This window comes from Bufo gargarizans, chromosome 2, assembly GCF_014858855.1.
Source record: "Bufo gargarizans isolate SCDJY-AF-19 chromosome 2, ASM1485885v1, whole genome shotgun sequence".
NCBI lineage: Eukaryota > Metazoa > Chordata > Amphibia > Anura > Bufonidae > Bufo > Bufo gargarizans.
Window position 1 is genome coordinate 9,969,200 of NC_058081.1, and position 19,854 is coordinate 9,989,053.

Here is a 19,854-nt window from a genome sequence, read left to right on the forward strand (position 1 = left end):
ACCAACAGGGTAGGTAAGTCAAACATTGAGGGCTGCCATTTCATAGAGGGTAACCACAGAAGAACTGACTGAGGTGTTAATTCTAATGAAGTGCCACAAATTACATTTATTTTTTGTTCAATCTGCGCCCAAAACGTACGAATCAAAGGGCACAACCACATGATGTGACCCAGTGAACCCTTCTGGGACCTGCATCTCTAACATACGTCATTTGTAGAACAACCCATTCTAAAGAGCTTTTGAGGGTCATTGTACCATCTGGTTAGCGTTTTAAAGGAGTGTTCTTGTACTTTTATACACCTAGAGAATCCATGTGACCTCAGAAGAATCAGATCAATTTCCTGAGGAGAGAAGGAGCAGTTGAGGTCCCCTTCCCACGCTCTGATGAAGGCTGGGACACTACTTCCTTTTACAGGGAGTAACCACTTGTATAGGAGGGAAATGCTGTGTCTTGGGAGGCTGTCATGAGAAGATAGTTGTTCAAACCAAGAGGGGGTAGATGTGGTAACATTTCTGGTGTGGAGAGATTGACATATATTATTAAATTCTAATTTCGCTAGAAAATCTCCTGTTTTAATATATTTGGAGCACAAGGCCGGAATATTTTCCCTTTGTTTAATGTCGGACAACAGGACAGTTAACTCTGTTTCTCCTGTCGTGTCCCAAAATTGTGGGAGATCAGGAACTTCAGGTTTGATCAGGTAGGGGATCAATTTTAATGGTAACTTAATTGGCGGATCCGATAAAAGACGTGCCCCAGTTTGAAGATTTCGCATGTTTAGATAAAGGCCTTTAGATAAACCAGTGGGAACGTGCTTGGGGGAAGTAATTCCCCATAACCCTGCCTGCTGGTTACTGGACATAAGGTCTAGTTCAATGTCAGCCCCTAATGCTCTGTATTTGGGGATACAAACTTGTAGCCAACGTTTCAACTGTATAGCTTGATAGTAATAGTGAATGTCCGGTAGACCCATCCCTCCATTTACCCGTGTTCTAATTAGTTTGTCATATGCTATCCTAGGTTTTTTATCCTTCCACAGAAATGAGGTAAATATCTGTCTGTGTCATGGTCTTACCTCCTTGCTGTTCCCTTCGTTTGACATGTGCTGGCGGCCATCTTGGTTTCTGGGTTTTCTTGTAGCCTCCCACCCTGCGGCTCCTCCTTCCCACTGGGAGGAGCTGGATGCCTAGCTCATATATATAGGAGGTCTGTGGCTTCAGTTCCTTGCTTGGTCCTCCTGTGTTCACATGCTTCCAAGACTGCTGCTGCTTCTGGTTCCTGATCCTGGCCTCGTCTGACTACCCCGTTGGTTCCTGATTCCGGCTTCGTCTGACTACCCCGTTGGTTCCTGATTCCGGCTTCGTCTGACTACCCCGTTGGTTCCTGTTCCTGGCTTCGTCTGACTACCCTTCTGGTTCCTGACCTCTGTCTCCGCAAGACCCTGCTTCGGTTTAGCCATCCGTTCGGACTTTGCTACGGCTTGCTCTTCAATAAAACCTTCTTATTTTCCACTTATCTCTTGTTGTACGTCTGGTTCATGGTTCCATGACATTAGGACCAAGCCATGAATTCTGACGGTACAGGGCCACCCTCGCTACCTACGCTGGTTGCCAGACTTGATCAGCAGGATCACCTGTTGGGTCGGTTCGCTGTGGCGTTGCAAACCCTGCTTGAACGCACAGCTCATTTAGCTTCCGTTGCCGATGGGTCGGTTGTCGCTCCTGGGCCCGCTCCTACTGCCGCTCCGGTTGTTGCGCCAGAGTCTACCCTGACACCTGTTGCTGCGCCTGTGGTGTTTCAGGGTATGACCGGTTCTGCCCCCCTTCCACAGCGCTTTGGGGGAGAGCCAACTCAGTGCCGAGGTTTCCTTAACCAGGTGGGCATTTACTTCGAGTTGCTGCCACATGCCTTTCCTACTGAGAGATCAAGGGTGGGCTTCTTGATCTCGCTGCTCTCGGACAAGGCCTTGGCCTGGGCCAGCCCTTTATGGGAGAACAACAATCCGGTGGTTGCCGAGTTTTCCGGTTTTGTTGCTTCTCTTCGGAAGGTATTCGATGTGCCGGCTCGTGCTGCCTCTGCTGCGAAGCTCCTTATGTCCATCAGACAGGGTTCACGATCCGTAGCTGAATACGCCATTGAGTTTCGTACCCTGGCAGCAGAGGTGGGCTGGAATAATGAGGCTCTGGTCGCTGCTTTCTCTCATGGTCTCTCGGATGCCTTGAAGGATGAGGTTGCAGCTAAGGACCTACCAGTGGAGCTCGAGTCTCTTATTTCTTTCCTGATTTTGATTGACACCAGACTCAGGGAGAGACCTTCCTTTAAGGAGAGCCTGCGGAGGTCTCCTAACAGATTGGCGCCTACGTTTGCTGTCCCACCCGTGCCTCCCTCTCCTCCCACGCCTCCTGGGGATGACTTGTCTGGGGGTGAACCCATGCAGCGGGGGTTTGCTCGCCTGTCTGAGGGGGAGAGGGTACTCCGGAGACGCGAGGGCCGATGCATGTACTGTGGTCTCGGTGGGCATTTTCGGTTGGCATGTCCGAACCGTCCGGGAGAACGCTCGCACCTGAGGTCCTGTCGGGGGCAGATCTTGGGTGGAGTCTCCTCGTCCCCGGTTTCCCGTGTTGACAAACCACTGATCACGGTTGTCCTCTCCTGGGTCGGGGGCTCGGTGACGACCCAGGCGTTGGTGGACTCTGGTGCTGGTGGTTTGTTCATTGATAGAGTGTTCGTTGCCGCCAATTCCATTCCTCTGCAGCCTCGAGGTTCCCCACTGGCTCTTGAGGCGATAGACGGCAGACCCCTTCTGCCGCCACACGTGACTCATGAGACCCTTCCAGTGGGGATGGCCATTGGTGCCGTTCACAGAGAGTCGGTCTGTCTCCAGGTTATTTCGTCTCCACACTACTCGGTGGTCTTGGGGTACCCCTGGCTCCAGAAGCATAATCCGACTTTCGATTGGAGATCGGTCGAGATCCTCTCGTGGTCACCGCAGTGTGGGGCTAGTTGCATCCATGGGCCTGTCAAGTTGCTGTGTACTTCCTCGGACTCTCTGTTGCCTCCTGAATACGAAGAGTACCGGGATGTATTCGATAAGGTGCGCGCGGTTGCCCTACCTCCGCACCGACCATACGATTGTGCCATAGAGTTACAATCCGGTGCCGTTCCTCCTCGTGGCAAAGTCTATCCACTGTCGGTAGCGGAGAATGAGGCCATGGAGGAGTACGTGAGGGAGGCGCTTTCACGCGGACACATTCGCAAATCCTCGTCCCCGGCAGGGGCTGGATTTTTCTTTGTGAAAAAGAAGGGCGGCGAGTTGAGGCCTTGCATCGATTACAGGGGTCTCAATCGCATCACGATCAAGAACGCTTACCCGATACCCTTGATTTCCGAGCTGTTCGATCGCCTCAAAGGGGCCACGGTCTTTACCAAACTCGACCTGAGGGCGGCATATAACCTGGTAAGGATCAAGGCGGGCGATGAGTGGAAGACCGCGTTTAACACCAGGACCGGTCATTATGAATCCTTGGTTATGCCCTTTGGGTTGTGCAATGCGCCCGCAGTCTTCCAGGAATTCATCAACGATGTTTTCCGTGACCTGTTGCAGCAGTGTGTGGTGGTCTATTTGGATGACATCTTGGTATATTCTGCATCCATGGAGGCCCACATTCTGGATGTCAGACGAGTGTTGCAACGCTTACGAGAGAACAAGCTGTTCGGTAAGCTTGAGAAATGCGAATTTCACTGATCCCAGGTAACCTTCTTAGGTTACATCATTTCCGCTGAGGGGTTCTCCATGGATCCTGAGAAGGTTTCGGCTGTCTTACAGTGGCCCCAGCCCAGTGGGCTTCGTGCCCTGCAGCGCTTTTTGGGCTTCGCCAATTATTATCGGAAGTTCATCAGGGACTTTTCCATGCTAGCCAAGCCTCTCACGGATCTGACCAGGAAGGGCAGTAATCCTCAGGTCTGGCCGCTCGAGGCCATCCGAGCTTTTGAGGCTCTAAAGTCCGCCTTTGTGTCGGCTCCGATTCTGTCGCATCCCAACCCTGGGTTGCCTTTTGTCCTCGAGGTGGACGCGTCTGAGACGGGAGTAGGCGCCCTCCTGTCTCAGCGTAGAACACCAGAGGGTCCTCTGCTTCCTTGTGGGTTTTACTCCCGGAAACTGTCTTCCGCGGAGTGCAACTATCAGATTGGTGACAGGGAGTTATTGGCCATCGTGCAGGCCCTTAAAGAATGGAGGCACTTGCTCGAGGGCTCGGTGGTTCCGGTTCTCATCCTGACGGACCACAAGAATCTGACCTACCTCTCTGAGGCCAAGAGATTGACACCACGTCAGGCCAGATGGGCTCTGTTCTTGTCACGTTTTAATTACGTGGTCTCCTACCTACCCGGCTCCAAGAACATCAGAGCGGATGCCTTATCACGGCAGTACTCCGAGCTGTCCGGGGAGGAGTCGATTCCGACTACGGTCATACCCCCGAATCAGATCCTGGCCGCTATTCGCACCAGCCTGACTTCTCCTCTGGGTGAGCAGATTTTGGCGGCTCAATCTGGTGCTCCCTCTACGAGACCCAACGGCAGATGTTTTGTGCCTGAGGAGTTGCGCACTCGGTTGTTGCGAACCTACCATAACTCCAAGGCCGCGGGGCACCCTGGAAAGAATCAGCTGTCCTGGGCGGTTTCACGTCTGTTCTGGTGGCCTTCTCTACGTTCCGACATCGCCGCATATGTAGCGGCATGCTCCGTTTGTGCCCAGAGTAAGTCCCCTCGGCACCTTCCGTTGGGCCTTTTGCAACCCATAGCCACCGGGGAGCGTCCATGGTCACACCTGGGGATGGATTTCATTGTGGACCTCCCTGCATCCCGAGGCCATACGGTCATTCTCTTGATTGTGGATCGGTTTTCCAAAATGTGCCACTGTGTTCCTCTCAAGAAGTTACCCTCTGCACAAGAGTTGGCCTCGATTTTTGCCAGGGAGGTCTTCCGGTTGCACGGTTTGCCCAAGGAGATTGTGTCGGATCGGGGGAGTCAGTTTGTGTCCAGGTTCTGGCGCGCCTTTTGCTCCCAGTTGGGGATTCATCTCTCTTTCTCCTCGGCCTACCACCCTCAGTCCAATGGGGCCGCAGAACGATCCAATCAGGCCTTGGAGCAATTCCTTCGTTGCTATGTCTCCGATCACCAAGACAATTGGGTTGACCTCCTGCCTTGGGCTGAGTTTGCCAGGAACACGGCGGTGAACTCTTCCTCTGGGACGTCTCCCTTCATGGCCAATTATGGGTTCCAACCTGCCGTGTTACCGGAGGTATTCTCTCCCCAGGATATTCCGGCTGTGGAGGATCACCTTTCCGTCCTACGTGCTTCTTGGGTACAGATCCAGAGGTCCCTTGAGGTCTCTGCGCAGCGCCAGAGACTCCAGGCTGATCGCAGACGAGCGCCCGCTCCTTCCTACCAGGTCGGAGACCGCGTATGGTTGTCCACCCGCAACCTCAACCTTCGAGTGCCCACTCCCAAGCTGGCGCCTCGCTTTGTTGGTCCCTTCCGAGTGCTTCGCAGGGTAAACCCGGTAGCCTATGCCCTTGCGCTTCCTCCTGGCATGCGGATCTCCAACGTGTTTCATGTCTCCCTGTTGAAGCCACTGGTGTGTAATCGTTTCACTTCCTCGATTCCTCGGCCTCGTCCGGTCCAAGTGGGCAATCGTGAGGAGTATGAGGTGAGCAATATCCTGGACTCACGCCTGGTCCGCGGCCGGGTGCAGTTTTTGGTCCATTGGCGTGGTTATGGTCCAGAGGAGCGTTCCTGGGTTCCCTCCGCAGATGTCCATGCTCCTGTCTTGCTCCGAGCCTTCCACGCACGCTTCCCTCAGAAACCGTTCCGTACTCCGCGGAGGAGGGGCCCTTGAGGGGGAGGTACTGTCATGGTCTTACCTCCTTGCTGTTCCCTTCGTTTGACATGTGCTGGCGGCCATCTTGGTTTCTGGGTTTTCTTGTAGCCTCCCACCCTGCGGCTCCTCCTTCCCACTGGGAGGAGCTGGATGCCTAGCTCATATATATAGGAGGTCTGTGGCTTCAGTTCCTTGCTTGGTCCTCCTGTGTTCACATGCTTCCAAGACTGCTGCTGCTTCTGGTTCCTGATCCTGGCCTCGTCTGACTACCCCGTTGGTTCCTGATTCCGGCTTCGTCTGACTACCCCGTTGGTTCCTGATTCCGGCTTCGTCTGACTACCCCGTTGGTTCCTGTTCCTGGCTTCGTCTGACTACCCTTCTGGTTCCTGACCTCTGTCTCCGCAAGACCCTGCTTCGGTTTAGCCATCCGTTCGGACTTTGCTACGGCTTGCTCTTCAATAAAACCTTCTTATTTTCCACTTATCTCTTGTTGTACGTCTGGTTCATGGTTCCATGACAGTCTGACTCTCTTAAAATACGCGTTAGGGATGTGGATGGGGACCATGTGCAGGAGATATACCAATTTGGGGACAATATAGGTTTGGAGAAGGTTCTTGCGACCAATCCATGAAACCCAGGGTAATGTGAGTGACTGAAGTTGTTTCTGTATTTTTGTCAATAAGGGCAAATAGTTCAATTTGAACAAATTGGCAGGATCATTTGCAAGCTCAATTCCTAGATAATGTAGGGAGTTGTCGTTCCACTTAAAGGGAAAGGAAGCTTTAAGATGATGTGTTGTCTGCGGGGATAAAGCTATACCCATTACTACCGATTTCGAATAATTAATTTTGAAATTAGAAAGTGTGCCGAAGGTGGAGAAGAGTTCCATAATATGGGGGAATGCTTGTGAGGGATTTGTCACTAGTAACATCAAGTCGTCCGCAAAAGCTGCACATTTGTGTACACATTTATTTAATGTCAGACCCTGAATGTTTGGGTTTTTACGAAATGCTTGAAGTAACGTCTCCATCACCATTATGAACAAGGATGGTGACAAGGGGCAGCCCTGCCTCGTGCCGTTGGAGATGGCAAAAGATTTAGATAGAGTGCCATTCACTCTGACTTTGGCACTAGGGTTCTGATATAACGACATCACTGCTTTAATAAATAAGTCGGGAATTCCAAATCTGTGTAGGGTGCGTTGAGTATATAGCCAGTCAACCCGGTCAAACGCTTTTTCCGCGTCTGTGCTTATCAATACCAACGGCTTAGAGTTTTTCCTGGCCCAACATATGGCATTGATAAGTCGACAAGACTGGGAATTCCCTTCTCTCCCTTTCACAAAGCCTGTTTGTTCCTTATTAATAATTAGGGGAATCAAGGAGCTAAGCCTAAATGCTAGAATTTTGGCCCAAATTTTTACATCTATGTTGAGCAGGGATATGGGTCTATAACTGCCACAATCACGAGTATCCTTGCCTTCCTTGGGGATAATCGCGATTGTGGCTTCTAGTGATTGTCTCGGGAGTGTACCACCTTCTGCCAGTGCTTGGCACCATTTAGTTAGCTGTGGGGACAAGATGTTTAAAAATTTCTTATAATAGCCTATTGGTAGGCCGTCAGGTCCTGGGGCCTTACCTAGAGGCATACTCCTAATAATTTTCTGTATCTCAGATTCTGTAATCGGTTGAAGCAATAAGGAGCTATCCTCCTGGCTAATTTTGGGAAGATTTAATGTCTCTAGAAAGTTGTCTATCTGTTTCACTCTCATAGAATCAGGCAGCTCGTTTGTTGTGTTATTGCCCCCCTTATCTAGGTTATAAAGGGCTCCATAAAAAGAACAAAACTCTTCTGCAATAGCTTCTGTAGATGAGACTAGTTTACCCTCTCTGGTTTTGATCGAGGAGACAAATTGGGCAGCCTTCCTTTGATTAATTAGGTGTGACATAAACTTGCTTCCCTTATCCCCGTGAATGTACTGTTTAAATTTTATATATTGGTAAGCCTTTGCGCACTTAACATTGAGTAGCTCCTTTAACTGTCTCCTCAAAGATGCAAGTTCTTCAAGTGCAGTTACTCTTTTGGAGTGTTTCTGGATAGTTTCAATCGCTGATATTTGGCTTATAAGGGAATCAAGTTTTTTCTGTCTCTCCTTTTTAATCTTGGAGCCTAGTGCTATAAATTCTCCTCGAATAAAGGCTTTGTGGGCCTCCCAAATAATGGAATAAGATGTGTCTTGTGGTTTATTTTCTTGAAAATAATACGATAATTTAAGGGTGATATCTTCAATATGCCTCTCGGAGTCTAATAGCGTTTCGTTTAAACGCCAAACCCATTCTCTTGCTGGGAGATTGGAGAAGTTTATGGAAGAAGTGACGGGGGCATGGTCGGAAATTGTGATAGGGCCAATATATGACTTCTTTAACATGGTTAGTTGATGATTGGACAAGAAAATATAATCCAGTCTATGGTAGGACTGATGAACTGCAGAGTAGAAGGAGTAATCCCTCACATCCATATTGAGTGTCCTCCAAGTATCCGTTAGGTGCATGTCTTTTAACAGCTTATGGATTCCGCCCAGTGTTTTCTGAGACTTAGTGGAACTGCCGAGTGATGAGTCTAGTGTAGGGTTTAGAGATACATTCAAATCTTCCCCAATTATTTTAACCCCTTCGGCAAAATCATTAAGTCTAGAAAGGGTTTTCTTGAGCCAATTGTGTTGCCTGACATTAGGGGCGTAAAGACAGGCTAGAGTTATCGCCAAATGACCAATTTTCCCCTTGACAAATAAAAACCTGCCTTCAGGGTCTTGTTGTGCAACTGTAAATACAAATGGGACATTTTTACTGATTGCGATGCTTACTCCCCTAGATGCAGATCCATATGTGCTGTGAAACCACTGTGAATACTTCAGTTTGGACAGGTGTGGTACTTTATTTGTTTTAAAGTGGGTCTCCTGAAGAAAGCATATGTCACTACTATTTTTCTTCAGCAGAGTAAGGATTTGAGAACGCTTCTGGGGTGTGTTACAGCCTCTGACATTGAATGTCGTAATGTTTAGATCTGTCATTGAAAAATATAAAGATAAGCGCTCATGAGCATATTGTTTAAACATGCAAAGAGGTGGGACACATGCCGAGACAGGTGAGCAAGTTCTATTATGCCTGAGGGAACTACTAGTATATCGATGAAGTAAGGGAAGTACACAGCATGAAAGCGCACTTAACAGGATTGTAAAAGGACTAAGAAAATTGAATGCCAATGAGAGTAATGGACTAGGTGTATGGGAGAGTGGGTAACATACGGGAGAGTAGGTAAAGTAAGAAGCGGCTGGTGGAGAGTCGCAGCCGTAGTAGGCCGCAACAAAGCATAAAGGGACAAAGATGCGTCCTAACCCGGCCATCGTAACCCATATTAAATATGACTAGAACATAGATCTTTGCAGTATAGATAACCATATATCATTAAAGCTATCGATCTAAGTAGCTAAAGAATGCACTACTATAAAAAATGTAAAGTACGCCTTTTCAAAAGGCTTCAACAAGTGAGATCCGATTATCAGTAACCATATAACCGTTATTCATAAACCTTAAAACATGACGGTAATAGCGCTGACGAGGGAAGATCACCTCTTCTGCCGGCGGAACTGCGGCAGAGCTTCCATATTACCAAGATATGATGTATATGGTAGAAGCGCAATCCGAGTTCAAGTGAGATCTTTTCCCCCCGGCGACCTCCTGCTGTTAGGAGACTTTTGTTTGGACTGCACCGACCATGCTTCATGGATGAGTAGCTGTGGAAGTTTAGGAACCGAGATGTCCACTGCAAGCCAATTATCCAGCTTGATGGGAGGGATATCCAAGATCTTCCAGGCCATAGGTAAGTCCTGCGGGGTACGAACAACACAGCGGCGGCCATTTCTAGCAAATGTAACCCTAAACGGATAAAGCCATTTGTACAGGATTTTCTGATTCCTTAGCTGGTCCGTCAGGGCTTTCAGAATCCTGCGTTTCGCTAATGTGGATGATGCAATGTCCTAGAATAGCGACACTGATGAGTCCCCAATTTTAGTATCTGGGTTCTTGCGGGCTGCTTGCAAAATGGCCGCTGTATCTCTGTAACTTAAGAGCCCACAGATCACATCCCTAGGCGCTTCGCCTTCCTTAGGAACAGGGCGCAGCGAGCGATGTATTCTTTCAATGACAATTTCAGCAGCTCTATTATCTCCCAGTAGATCAGTAAATAGGGACTTAGCGGCTGCTTCTAATTCGTCTGGGGTGACTGATTCATCAAGTCCCTTCAGTCTGATGTTTTTGCGCCTGCTCCTGTTTTCTTGGTCCTCGATCATGAGGAACGCATTATTTAGAGACGAGACCTGCGCCTCCATAGCAGTTACGAGGTCGGCACTGTGCGATATCGCATGCTCCTGACGGGTCTCAAGTTGTTCGACCCGATTCCCCTGGGCACGCATGTCGTGTCTTAAGTCACGTACCTCCTGGAGCAGAGGGGCGAGAGCTTGGGCTAAGGTTTCCTTAAAAAAGGCCTTAGTAGGCATGTCGCTGCTCTTCTTTGTTGTTTCCTCCTCCGGAGTATCCATGTAATCCACGTCTCCATCCTCCTGCTCCGACTCCCGCTCTGTCTCTTTTTCAATGCGGCGGGCCGCCATCTTAGCTGCGCGGGCAGGGGACATTGCCGATTTTTTATTAAAGAATCTGTCCATATCTCCTTGACTTTTCTTGGATCTAGGAGTGTCAGGGGCATCTCTGGATCGATCTCTCCCGATTTTGCCCATGTCAGATCAAATTTAGAAGTGCAAAAGCTGAGTAATATGGGTTAGATGAGAGAGAGCTCCAGCTCAAGCCTCCGTCTTGCTCAGCGGTTAGGCTCCGCCCCCCCCCACATAGGGTCATTCTCAATAACTTCACACACACGCTACTGTGCATATCCCAGTCTAATTCTGTCAGTAAACCTATACCTGTCACCCAGCGCCTAAATAATAGGCCTTAAATATATAGTCAGCTAAATCTATGGTTACTGCTGTGCCTGTATTAGTGTAATACGGTACCTAAATAGATAGCCAGATAGTGTTAGGTGTCTGTAAAAAAAGGCCTGAATTTGAATTCAATACATTGGGCCAAATAATATTTTTGTTGTTGTGGTGAACGATAACAATGAGGAAAACATCTAGTAAGGGACGCGGACGTGGACATGGTCGTGGTGGTGTTAGTGGACCCTCTGGTGCTGGGAGAGGACGTGGCCGTTCTGCCACAGCCACACGTCCTAGTGTACCAACTACCTCAGGTCCCAGTAGCCGCCAGAATTTACAGCGATATATGGTGGGGCCCAATGCCGTTCTAAGGATGGTAAGGCCTGAGCAGGTACAGGCATTAGTCAATTGGGTGGCCGACAGTGGATCCAGCACGTTCACATTGCCTCCCACCCAGTCTTCTGAAGAAAGCGCACAGATGGCGCCTGAAAACCAACCCTATCAGTCTGTCACTTCACCCCCATGCATAGCAGGGAAACTGTCTGAGCCTCAAGTTATGCAGCAGTCTTATGTTGTTTGAAGACTCTGCTGGCAGGGTTTCCCAAGGGCATCCACCTAGCCCTTCCCCAGCGGTGAAAGACATAGAATGCACTGACGCACAACCACTTATGTTTCCTTATAATGAGGACATGGGAATACCACCTCAGCATGTCTCTGATGATGACAAAACACAGGTGCCAAGTGCTGCGTCTTTCTGCAGTGTGCAGACTGAACAGGAGGTCAGGGATCAAGACTGGGTGGAAGACGATGCAGGGGACGATGAGGTCCTAGACCCCACATGGAATGAAGGTCGTGCCACTGACTTTCACAGTTCGGAGGAAGAGGCAGTGGTGAGACCGAGCCAACAGCGTAGCAAAAGAGGGAGCAGTGGGCAAAAGCAGAACACCCGCCGCCAAGAGACTCCGCCTGCTACTGACCGCCGCCATCTGGGACCGAGCACCCCAAAGGCAGCTTCAAGGAGTTCCCTGGCATGGCACTTCTTCAAACAATGTGCTGACGACAAGACCCGAGTGGTTTGCACGCTGTGCCATCAGAGCCTGAAGCGGGGCATTAACGTTCTGAACCTTAGCACAACCTGCATGACCAGGCACCTGCATGCAAAGCATGAACTGCAGTGGAGTAAACACCTTAAAAACAAGAAAGTCACTCAGGCTCCCCCTGCTACCTCTTCTGCTGCTGCCGCCTCGGCCTCTTCCTCCGCCTCTGGAGGAACGTTGGCACCTGCCGCCCAGCAAACAGGGGATGTACCACCACCACCACCTCCGTCACCAAGCATCTCAACCATGTCACACGGCAGCGTTCAACTCTCCATCTCACAAACATTGGAGAGAAAGCGTAAATTCCCACCTAGCCACCCTCGATCCCTGGCCCTGAATGCGAGCATTTCTAAACTACTGGCCTATGAAATGCTGTCATTTAGGCTGGTGGACACAGACAGCTACAAACAGCTCATGTCGCTTGCTGTCCCACAGTATGTTGTTCCCAGCCGCCACTACTTCTCCAAGAGAGCCGTGCCTTCCCTGCACAACCAAGTATCCGATAAAATCAAGTGTGCACTGCGCAACGCCATCTGTAGCAAGGTCCACCTAACCACAGATACGTGGACCAGTAAGCACGGCCAGGGACGCTATATCTCCCTAACTGCACACTGGGTAAATGTAGTGGCAGCTGGGCCCCAGGCGGAGAGCTGTTTGGCACACGTCCTTCCGCCGCCAAGGATCGCAGGGCAACATTCTTTGCCTCCTGTTGCCACCTCCTCCTTCTCGGCTTCCTCCTCCTCTTCTTCCACCTGCTCATCCAGTCAGCCACACACCTTCACCACTAACTTCAGCACAGCCCAGGGTAAACGTCAGCAGGCCATTCTGAAACTCATATGTTTGGGGGACAGGCCCCACACCGCACAGGAGTTGTGGCGTGGTATAGAACAACAGACCGACGAGTGGTTGCTGCCGGTGAGCCTCAAGCCCGGCCTGGTGGTGTGCGATAATGGGCGAAATCTCGTTGCAGCTCTGGGACTAGCCGGTTTGACGCACATCCCTTGCCTGGCGCATGTGCTGAATTTGGTGGTGCAGAAGTTCATTCACAACTACCCCGACATGTCAGAGCTGCTGCATAAAGTGCGGGCCGTCTGTTCGCGCTTCCGGCGTTCACATCCTGCTGCTGCTCGCCTGTCTGCGCTACAGCGTAACTTCGGCCTTCCCACTCACCGCCTCATATGCGACGTGCCCACCAGGTGGAACTCCACCTTGCACATGCTGGACAGACTGTGCGAGCAGCAGCAGCACCACTTCACCACCAATGACTGGGCCTCCATGCGAGACCTGTGTGCCCTGTTGCGCTGTTTCGAGTACTCCACCAACATGGCCAGTGGCGATGACGCCATTATCAGCGTTACAATACCACTTCTATGTGTCCTTGAGAAAACACTTAGGGCGATGAAGGAAGAGGAGGTGGCCCAGGAGGAGGAGGAGGAGGAGGAAGAGGGGTCATTTTTAGCACTTTCAGGCCAGTCTCTTCAAAGTGACTCAGAGGGAGGTGTTTTGCAACAGCAGAGGCCAGGTACAAATGTGGCCAGCCAGGGCCCACTACTGGAGGACGAGGATGAGGAGGAGGTGGAGGAGAATGAGGATGAAGCATGGTCACAGCGGGGTGGCACCCAACGCAGCTCAGGCCCATCATTGGTGCGTGGCTCGGGGGAAAGGCAGGACGATGACGATACGCCTCCCACAGAGGACAGCTTGTCCTTACCCCTGGGCAGCCTGGCACACATGAGCGACTACATGCTGCAGTGCCTGCGCAACGACAGCAGAGTTGCCAACATTTTAACGTGTGCGGACTACTGGGTTGCCACCCTGCTGGATCCACGGTACAAAGACAATGTGCCCACCTTACTTCCTGCACTGGAGTGTGATAGGAAGATGCGCGAGTACAAGCGCACGTTGGTAGACACGCTACTGAGAGCATTCCCAAATGTCACAGGGTAACAAGTGGAAGCCCAAGGCCAAGGCAGAGGAGGAGCAAGAGGTCGCCAAGGCAGCTGTGTCACGGCCAGCTCCTCTGAGGGCAGGGTTAGCATGGCAGAGATGTGGAAAAGTTTTGTCAACACGCCACAGCTAACTGCACCACCACCTGATATGCAACGTGTTAGCAGGAGGAAACATTTCACTAACATGGTGGAACAGTACGTGTGCACACCCCTCCACGTACTGACTGATGGTTCAGCCCCATTCAAGTTCTGGGTCTCTAAATTGTCCACGTGGCCAGAGCTAGCCTTTTATGCCTTGGAGGTGCTGGCCTGCCCGGCGGCCAGCGTTTTGTCTGAACGTGTATTCAGCACGGCAGGGGGCGTCATTACAGACAAACGCAGCCGCCTGTCTACAGCCAATGTGGACAAGCTGACGTTCATAAAAATGAACCAGGCATGGATCCCACAGGACCTGTCCGTCCCTTGTCCATATTAGACATTAACTACCTCCCCTTAACCATATATTATTGTACTCCAGGGCACTTCCTCATTCAATCCTATTTTTATTTTTATTTTACCATTATATTGCGAGGCTACCCAAAGTTGAATGAACCTCTCCTCTGTCTGGGTGCCGGGGCCTAAATATATGCCAATGGACTGTTGCAGTGGTGGCTGACATGAAGCCTGATTCTCTGCTATGACATGCAGACTGATTCTCTGCTGACATGAAGCCAGATCCTCTGTTACGGGACCTCTCTCCTCTGCCTGGGTGCTGGGCCTAAATATATGACAATGGACTGTTACAGTGGTGGCTGACGTGAAGCCTGATTCTCTGCTATGACATGAAGACTGATTCTCTGCTGACATGAAGCCAGATTCTCTGTTACAGGACCTCTCTCCTCTGCCTGGGTGCCGGGGCCTAAATATCTGAGAATGGACTGTTCCAGTGGTGGGTGACGTGAAGCCAGATTCTCTGCTATGGGACCTCTCTCCAATTGATATTGGTTAATATTTATTTATTTTATTTTTATTTTTATTCATTTCCCTATCCACATTTGTTTGCAGGGGATTTACCTACATGTTGCTGCCTTTTGCAGCCCTCTAGCCCTTTCCTGGGCTGTTTTACAGCCTTTTTAGTGCCGAAAAGTTCGGGTCCCCATTGACTTCAATGGGGTTCGGGTTCGGGACGAAGTTCGGATCGGGTTCGGATCCCGAACCCGAACATTTCCGGGAAGTTCGGCTGAACTTCTCGAACCCGAACATCCAGGTGTCCGCTCAACTCTAAGTCTTAAACTTTTGATCAGGACTGTATAATAAATTAATACATCATGACGTGAATGATTTTTTTTACACCTTATAACTGTGGCTCTCAGGGTGTGCAGGGATTTAAGACACGGCTGTATTTGATGTCTCTCTGTTGTTCTGTCCTAATTCTCACCTACCTCTGCCCTAGTGCCTATATCTATAAGTTGATATTGATTGACCTCTGATGAATCCGGTTCAATAGGAAACGTGTCAGTGTTCTCAGGAATTAGTGAGGGGTAACTGTTATTAGTCCTAAGTATTATTGATGCTTTAAAGAGCATCTCAGGGACAATTGAGGATAGGTAGGGATGGATGATGTGTACCGGGCTGGGCTCCCCAGTATACAGTGAAGTCACGAACGATGAAAGCAACTGTAAGGCCCCTTTCACACGGGCGAGTATTCCGCGCGGATGCGATGCTTGAGTTGAACGTATTGCACCCGCACAGAATCCAGACCCATTCATTTCTATGGGGCTGTTCACATGAGCGGTGATTTTCACGCATCACTTGTGCATTGTGTGAAAAGCGCAGCATGCTCTATTTTGTGCGTTTTTCTCGTAACGCAGGCCCCATAGAAATAAATGGGGTTGCGTGAAAATCGCATGCATCCGCGAGCAAGTGCAGATGCGGTGCGATTTTCACGCACGGTTGCTAGGAAACGATCGGGATGGAGACCCGATCATTATTATTTTCCCTTATAACATAGTAGGGAAAATAATAGCATTCTGAATACAGAATAGCACTGGAGGGGTTAAAAAAATAAAATTAAATTAACTCACCTTAGTCCAATTGATCGCACAGCCCGGCATCTCTTCTGTCTCCTTCTTTGCTGATTGCAGGAATAGGAACTGTGGTGATGTCACTCCGGTCATCACATGATCCATCAAATGATCTTTTACCATGGTGATGGATCATGTGATGGACCATGTGATGACCGGAGTGACGTCACCACAGGTCCTGTTTCTGCAATCAGCAAAGAAGGAGACAGAAGAGAAGCCGGCTACGCGATCAAGTGGACTAAGGTGAGTTAAATTATTTTTAATTTGTTTTAACCCCTCCAGCGCTATTTTACTATGCATACTGTATTCAGAATGCTATTATTTTCCCTTATAACCATGTTATAAGGGAAAATAATACAATCTACAGAACACCGATCCCAAGCACGAACTTCTGTGAAGAAGTTCGGGTTTGGGTACCAAACATGCCGATTTTTCTCCCCAGAGTGCAAAACGCATTACAATGTTCTGCACTCGCCCGGAAAAATCGTGCATGTTCCCGCAACGCACCCGCACCTTTTCCCGCAACGCCCGTGTGAAATAGGCCTAACTATAACCACAAATGCTGGGAACATACAATACATTTTAATACACCCAGCCCATAGGCTGAGACCCTTGTGCTGCACCCTCTGATGGATGCAGGAGGAAAGTGTGGTAACTTACCTACTGGCGGGAACAACTAAACTGCCACACCTTACCTGTTATTACCCTAAAAAACTACTGTTTGGGTGTGTGGTACGGGCTAGCCTGCGGTTCAGCACAACAGCTTACAATCTTACAGTGTTCTACAGTATTCCCCCTCCAATAACTCATCTTATAGCACGTGCCTGAGTATTCCTTCTGAGCCAAACACCAGCCAGGCTTGAGTTTGTGGGGAAGTTTATCAGCTCTCCGGTGTGAAATGTCACTTTACATTGTGGAATCCTTGCAATGAACAGCCAGCAACACTTGTGGCCTGACACAAACAGAAGCCATATCTAACTAACTACAGGTCTGGTCTCAGTCTCTAGTGTTCTAGGCGCTAACACTGTGGTAAGGTGTGTGCATGATCAGTCTTACCGACCCGGGTCTGCTCTGCATCCGCTGGTGACTGAACTGAACAAAGGCTTCTCCAACAAGCATGCAGAGTATGTTGCTTCGCTCCTCAGCTCTCATCAGCGTTATTGGAAGCAATCCTCGTTCCTCTGGACAGGATCAGGCTCTAGGACACGTCAGCTTCACTTGGCTGCAGCTCTGGACACTGAGGGATGCTCCCACACCTTGATGCTGATGGATCCACCTCTTATGAATAATGAAAATATGCAGTCTGTTAGCTGTGTTTAGGAAACAGCAACATCTTGTGGCCAAACAGCAGAATGTCAGTCCAGATCATTTAACTTGATTTAAGCAAACAGTGTCCAGACAACACAAGCTGTTTCCCCATCTCAAAGGAGCATGTAGTGTATCCACCATTAGAGTGCAACTCCGGGGACAGGGTTACAGATGGGGATATATATATATATATATATATATATATATATATATATATATATATATATATATATATATATATATACATATATACATACACACACACACAGCGCAGACCAAAAGTTTGGACACACCTTCTCATTCAAAGAGTTTTCTTTATTTTCATGACTATGAAAATTGTAGATTCACACTGAAGGCATCAAAACTATGAATTAACACATGTGGAATTATATACATAACAAAAAAGTGTGAAACAACTAAAAATATGTCATATTCTAGGTTCTTCAAAGTAGCCACCTTTTGCTTTGATTACTACTTTGCACATTCTTGGCATTCTATTGATGAGCTTCAAAAGGTAGTCACCTGAAATGGTCTTCCAACAGTCTTGAAGGAGTTCCCAGAGATGCTTAGCACTTGTTGGCCCTTTTGCCTTCACTCTGCGGTCCAGCTCACCCCAAACCATCTCGATTGGGTTCAGGTCCGGTGACTGTGGAGGCCAGGTCATCTGGCGCAGCACCCCATCACTCTTCTTCATGGTCAAATAGCCCTTACACAGCCTTGAGGTTTGTTTGGGGTCGTTGTCCTGTTGAAAAAAAAAATGATGGTCCAACTAAACGCAAACCGGATGGAATAGCATGCCGCTGCAAGATGCTGTGGTAGCCATTCTGGTTCAGTATGCCTTCAATTTTGAATAAATCCCCAACAGTGTCACCAGCAAAGCACCCCCCACACCATCACACCTCCTCCTCCATGCTTCACGGGTGGGAACCAGGCATGTAGAGTCCATCCGTTCACCTTTTCTGCGTCGCACAAAGACACGGTGGTTGGAACCAAAGATCTCAAATTTGGACTCATCAGACCAAAGCACAGATTTCCACTGGTCTAATGTCCATTCCTTGTGTTCTTTAGCCCAAACAAGTCTCTTCTGCTTGTTGCCTGTCCTTAGCAGTGGTTTCCTAGCAGATATTTTACCATGAAGGCCTGATTCACACAGTCTCGTCTTAACAGTTGTTCTAGAGATGTGTCTGCTGCTAGAACTCTGTGTGGCATTGACCTGGTCTCTAATCTGAGCTGCTTTTAACCTGCGATTAGTGAGGCTGGTGACACGGATGAACTTATCCTCTGCAGCAGAGGTGACTCTTGGTCTTCCTTTCCTGGGGCGGTCCGCATGTGAGCCAGTTTCTTTGTAGCGCTTGATGGTTTTTGAGACTGCACTTGGGGACACTTTCAAAGTTTTCCCAAATTTTCGGACTGACTGACCTTCATTTCTTAAAGTAATGATGGCCACTCGTTTTTCTTTACTTAGCTGCTTTTTTCTTGCCATAATACAATTTCTAACAGTCTATTCAGTAGGACTATCAGCTGTGTATCCACCTGACTTCTCCACAACGCAACTGATGGTCCCAACCCCATTTATAAGGCAAGAAACCCCATTTATAATGCCAAGAGTGTGCAAAGCAGTAATCAAAACAAAAGGTGGCTACTTTGAAGAACCTAGAATATGACATATTTTCAGTTGTTTCACACTTTTTTGTTATGTATATAATTCCACATGTGTTAATTCATAGTTTTGATGCCTTCAGTGTGAATCTACAATTTTCATAGTCATGAAAATAAAGAAAACTCTTTGAATAAGAAGGTGTGTCCAAATGTTTGGTCTGTACTGTATATACAGTATATATATATATATATATATATACACACATACATACATACATACATACACACACACACACACACACATATACATACAAACCCTCTCCTCCCCTCTCCCTGCCCAGCTCTCTATAGTGTTATCATTTTTGTTGTTGGTATCATTGGGGCTCATGTTTATTAATATTTTAAATTATATTTTAGATGTGACATTAATAAAGATTAATTTTTATGGCACTATTAGTGAATCGACTATTTGAAGCTACCTTTGGAGAACATCACTTGCCACTAGGGTATATTTCCTGGATTGAAGACCTATTAGACTTTAATGATCATATGGGGGTTCGACCTCAAAAATAATTTCTTCTTATGGGCCCAAAAAACTGGAATTTGACTTTGATCCTAACATCTCCATAAGGCATATAAAGGATATTTAAAAATAATTGCACTAAAAGTAGTGAACATAGAGTCAACAAATTCCTTTATACTTAAATTATATAACTGCAAATTCGACATTTATTGAATATTTCTTGCAGAGATTTTTTGATTTCCTTATTCCTCAGACTGTATATGATGGGGTTGATGAATGGAGTAAATACAGTATACAGCAGAGATAGGAGTTTACTACTATTCAGGGTTTGTCCTTCTGTTGGGAAAACATAAACACTCAGTAGAGTAACAAAGAATATGATGACTACAATGAGGTGGGAGCTACAGGTGGAGAAGGCTTTCTGTCTACTGATTCTGGACTGAAACCGC